Raw genomic sequence first — 6,000 nt, forward strand, 5'->3', positions numbered from 1 at the left:
GGCCCCCATCCCCTATCCGCCCCCCTGCCCGGGACTCCTGCCCCCCATTCAACCCCATTCCCTAATGGTCCCCCGGGACCCCTACCCCATCCACACACACCTTCAGTCCCCTGACCGCCCCTGGAACCCCTGCCCCCGACTGCCCCCTGCCGCCCCATCCAACCCCCCGCCCTTTCCTGACTGCCCCTCAGGACCCCTGTCTCCATTCAACCCCCCTGTTCCCTCCCAACCCCTATCCACAACCCCGCCCCCTGACCACCAGCCCGAACTCCCCTGCCCTCTATCCAACGCCCCCTGCTCCCTGCTCCCTTACCGCGCTGCCTGGAGCACTGGTGGCTGGCGGCGCTACAGCTGCACTGCCCAGAGCACCAGGACAGGCCGCCGCGCCGCCCGGCTGGAGCCAGCCGCACCACCACGCAGCACAGAGACCGGGTCAGGCCAGGCTCTGCAGCTGCGCTGCCCCAGGAGCTCGCAGCCCCACCGCCCAGAGCACTGCACCAGCGGCGGAGCGAGCTGAGACCGGGGGGGACAGCAGGGGAAGGGCGGGGGCGAGCCTCCCGGGCCAGGAGCGCAGGGGCTGGGCAGGAGGGTCCCGCGGGCTGGATGTGGCCCTCGGGCCGTAGTTTGCCCACCTCTGACCAAGGAGATGACAAGATGTGGTAATGCAAAAATGCCTATTGTGTAGGGGGTGCCGACATTGCTTTTCTCTTCCCCAATGAGCGCGGTTCATAGCTGGCCAGACATAGTTAGTGCAGGCAGTGAAGACGGGACCTTCATTGCACGGCGGATGGAGCCGGATGACGATTTGTTATGGAGCAGGTTTAAAATTGAAGAAAAAGGGATGTGCTAGGGAGACTGGCAAATAAAAGCGTTTGTTTACGCACTCACATCAAACAGGTTAGTCAAGCCTGTCGGAGACTGAAGAACTTCGGAGGCCCTGACAAAGGCGGGTGAATGGTGAGCGAGCCGGCACATGAACTGCAGGGAGACAAATACAAGGTGATGCCTTACAAGCTAAGGCCTAATTTGAACTATTGTGGTGCATTACTGGGTTCTAAATGAGCAATAACCATTCAGGAAACCAAGCTGGGCAACACTGCGGACAGCTCAGCGGAGGGGTCAGGTGATGTCACAGTGGTAGTAAAAAACCCAGTAGAAAATATTAGCTTGTAGGAGTGCAATGATAATTATTATTGCCATTTTGCCAATGCCTTGATGTCAACCAGTGGTGCATTCCTCCCTGGATTTCTACGGTTCCTCCATTTCTTCCTTTTTGTGCAGCGTCAGTGCTGGCAAACGCAGTTATTTTACACGTGATCATTATTACTTTTATAGGGTTCTCGCTTGTCCTTAGCACTTATAATGTGCCAATTGCTTCAACCAAATCACTGACCTGTATTCACCCAGAAAGCAGGCCAGTTTCTCGAGTAGAGCTCATACAATGGGTAACACTTTTCGGTCTAGAGATGTAGTTACAGCCTCATCATCTGAACCATTAACCCTGCCCAACACTATGACTCTTTCATATAGCCGAGCGCCAGGCCTGGACAACTTTTATCAGCTGCTTTGAGCGATAGGGCCTTGTTCACCGCAGCTGTCATCTGCGCGCTCCTCAGCAAGTCTGCGCTTCCAAAAACTCCATCTTGTCAGGCTCTGACCACCTGGTTTGTTTTCAGATTGAACAGTTGAGTCATAATATGTTTGTTTATTTCAACAACTGTATTCCTCGCATAGGAAATGAGCCAATATGTCTACGATGGGCAGAGTGAAATATGCCGTGTTTACAGTTGCTTTTTGCCATCTCACTCTCAAATTTTACAATATAATCAAAATCTGATTTGTATACTTCTGGCCCCTGTCATTGACTTAATCTTCTTAAGTGTTCCCATTATTCCGGCTGGTTCGTTGTTGCATGTATTAATTTTAATCTTTTGATCTCCATATTAGCTACTGCCTGCGACTAATTTGTTGCACAGTGTTTTTCTTTGTTTTGACCTGCAAGGCATTTTTATGATGGCACAGAACTCTACTGGCAGATTGCATATAATCTCTGCACTTCCCCCTCCCTCTCTTTGCATAGTTCAACAAACGCAGATTTACAATTTTAGATGAAATCCACCTCTCCTATGAAGGTGGTGGGGGATGAGGAGGGGGGTGGAAATCACTGCATGTTTAGCTAAAGAAACTAAACAAACTTGAATGAAGGCTGTACACTGAAATACACTGGGGTGAGGAGCTATCAATCTTTTATTTATTATTTAAACATACCTAGAGCTCACCTTGATAAACTAAGCACAATTATACTCATTTTAGATGCAGTCTTAGACATCAGCTAGTTTCTGTAGCATCCAGGGCTCCCATTCTGAAACGCAAAGAAGGTTTATTTTTTGGGAAGGGTTAAAAGGGACTTTTCGAGGTGGGCAGCTTGACACTGGCTCAGTCCAGCATTCGGCCTCTGTCCAGCCACTTGACCAACAGTTGCTGAGTCATGGCGCGCTCAGAAAGGCTCAGAGCTTTGCAGCCTTGAGCTGTGTCAATCTCAGGAGGCAGAAAAGCCGCTGCAGCGAATGTGAAAGAACTATCGCTGCCAAGGCTGTGTTTTACCTTGGGTCACTTTTTGCTTGGTCATTACATGAACATTTTTCGCTTTGGGAGCTGATTCTTTAACCCTATGTTGGTTTATTAAAAAACCCAACCAAACAAAAAACAACCCAAAGTGGCTCACACTAGCCCAGTGATGTCATTTTTGCATTAAAAAAAAAGCGACATGACAACAACCTTTGCTTCATCCATGCATTTTTGTAATGCTTCGGGACACACATTTTTCTTTTACTAGGAAATCTCTGCCTTTCTGCCTCACTGAGGACCAAAACAGCAATGTTTAAGACGCCTCTGGGCCAGGGCAGCTGCATTATAACAGCGAGGAAGGAAACGAAACGACTAGTTGCTGAAATGTAAAACAAATTGGCTGACTAGCTGCTGAGACTTGTCAGACAAATGGTGGATTCCATTTCCAGTATCCATGCCACGTGCATTAACTCTGCCAAACAAGGCTATTTTAGCTGGATGCCTTTCCATAAAGAAGGGAGAGGCCTTGGCCCGGTCTGCACTTAAAAGTTTTTTTGGCATAGCGATGTTGGTTGGGGTGGCGTGTGATGCTCTCCTGTCCCCTGCCCCCCTCCACCCCCAACACAGTTAGCTATGCTGGTAGAAGTGCTAGACATGGGTATCCTGGCAAAAAAACAGAGTCCCTTTGCTGGAATAGTTTGCTCTGGTTGGGGAACTGGGATAAGTTATACTGCCCAAAGAATGCCTGGTATAAGCAGCTTCTCCAGTGTGTGTGTGTGTGTTTGCTGGTATATCAAACCCTTTCAAGGGTGCACAGCTGCTAAGATTGACTGTAACAGGATTCCACCTGAGGCTGTGTGTGTTTGAGTCCGAGTCCCGGTGTAGTTTATGCCCAGGAGGGCTTTAAACCTGGAGTTACGTGCAAATTTAGAGCCGCCCCCAATCCGCACTCCCAGTGTCTCTGCTCCTGGTTGTTTGTAATGAGCTCTGGGATGTTATCATCAACAAGTCACCCAGTTCATGCCCTTACCCCACCATCCAGGCTGTGGATAATTAAAGGGAACGAGGCGAATCAGATACACACAGCCACCTTTGCCCAACGCAGCTGCCACAGTGGCCTGGTTGGGGGTGGGAGAGGCATGACCACAGCAGGTAGCCAGCTCTGAGCAGGAACAGCAGCTGGCACGTTGCTCAGTTCTTTTTTATGTGCCACTCTCCCTCCTCCCCTGCCACGTAAATCACTGGTGGAGCAGAAACCAGGTTGGTTTCTCTACTGACATGGTAGGAAGGGGGTTAGCTGGGTCGGGTGGCAGGGCTGGGTTACGCTTTGGGTTGAAATGTTCTTTAGAGGCCGACCAAGCCCAAGTCTGGCTTTCTTAGCTGTTCTCAACAAGCTTAAGGGGCCGTGCCCTGGCCAATGGAGGAAAAATCCCCGCCCTTGTTTGAACAAGCCCCACAGCAGCACCTCTGGTATATGGGAATTCAACCCTTCAGGCGCAAGAAGCCACTTGGATTTCTCCGGGGTTTAAAAAAACCTGGTTCCACATCATTAAAAAAAGGGAAAGAAACAATTAGAGATTTTTACCCTGTTTGCCTGAGGTTCCTTCGGCATCTGTAACCCACTGTAATGTACGGTGGCTCCCTGTCCACCTCCAGTGCCTAGCCCCCACGCACAGTATTGTGCGTCGACATGAGCCTTCGAGTTAAGGCCAGGCAGTCGGGGCTTTTAGAGCCAGAGCTCCCAGAGTCAGTCCCTGCTGCTGACCCATCGGGTGGCTCCCGTTACACAAGGACAAGAGTTTTGCCAGTGTGGGAACTGGCTGGGCCATTTCCGGTCTGCTTGTGCCAGATGCAATCTCACCTCCATAGATGGGCGTCTTGCCTGAGCACCCTGTCTGGCAGAAGCCCACTTCAGCCAAGGAAGGACTATATGGGAGACATGTGGTGAAGGCACCGGCCTGGGAGAGCTGTGTTCAGGTCTTGGCTCTGGGTGTGACCTTGGTCAAGACCTGGAGGGTGAGTTTCACACTGGGACATAGGCACTTCACAACAACTTTTAGGTGCAACTGACAAAACACGGTTCAGCTGTTGCCTGCCCCTGTAGGAGGCTGAGTTCCCAGTGGTCAAAGTCCCCTAAACTGCCACCGAGCGGCTGCTCCGTGGCCAAGCCCCAGCCCTGAGAAAGCATGCATCCCAATAGCCCAGTGGCCAGCGTGCTGCGCATGCATCCCAATAGCCCAGTGATTTCTACCTGTAGCTCTGAGCTTGTCAAAACCCTGTGCCCCAACAGTGGATGGCAAGGCCCATTCAGTTCAGGTATAGTCTGCACATGGATTTTTACACCCACCTTTGCTTTAAGTATTCATAGAGGCTGAATACCTGTTTTTAATGGCTGGGACCATGGGATTTCAGGGGTAATGCCAGCCAAGGAGCACTGAGAGGATGTCGCAGCAAGGTGTGTAGAGAAGAACTGCTTTCAAAAATAATGGAAGTGAGACAAGCTGGGTGAGGTAATATCTCTTATTGAACCAGCCTCTGTTGGTGAGAGAGAGAGACGAGCTTTCATCTTCAGGTCAAGAGCGCTGTGAAGCTCGAAAGCATGTCTCTTCTGCCAATCGACAGTCCAATAAAAGATGCCCCTCACTCCCCTTGTCTCTCTGATAGCCTGGGACCGACACAGCTAGAATAACATTGCCATAAGTGTTAGGCTTCATTCAAGTTTCTCCATCACAGCATTTTTAGTCTGATTAGACTGTGTGAGGGATCGACGGGGAAACACTACTACATTTGCCGGTAAAACTTTGAGTCTAACGAGCTTTTCATCAGGGCATCATGTTTTAATTTCAATTAAGAGGTTGATCATGCAACATGCACTTTTAATTCCTACCAGATGTTTTTAGCACTGTGAGGGAAGGTTAAAATACAAAGGAGGCCCTTGGTAAGTGTCAGGAAAGGCCAATTACTGTGTCACAATAGGAACAACTTGCAACCACTTCCAAGAACAAACCATCTGCCAGCCCCCGAACAATGGATCACACGGCGGTGTGTGCAGGTAAAGGCAGGACTAACTGCCAACGCGATGCTGGGAACTCCTAGGGTGAGAATCATAAAAGTGTTTAGGTCCCCAACTCCCACTGAAATCAATCGGAGTTGGGCACCTAAATACCTTTGTGAATTTCCACCCTTGTTACGTGGGGAAGATAGAGTATGGTCCTGGTCTGGAACGTGTCCTTATTAATGTCTTCCTCACCTTGATCTTTGTGAGTGAAGTAGAAAACAATCGACTTAAATCAATAAACTGGAGAAATACCCACATGGAACCCCCTCCCCCCAGCCCTTGTTTATTCTGGAAGGGGACGGGGGATGGGGGGGGGGACTCTTACATCTTAGCTTGTCATTTTTTTCTAAGGCAGACATAAAAAGACTCCATAG

This window comes from Chrysemys picta, chromosome 7 (assembly GCF_011386835.1).
Source record: "Chrysemys picta bellii isolate R12L10 chromosome 7, ASM1138683v2, whole genome shotgun sequence".
Classification (NCBI taxonomy): Eukaryota; Metazoa; Chordata; order Testudines; family Emydidae; genus Chrysemys; species Chrysemys picta.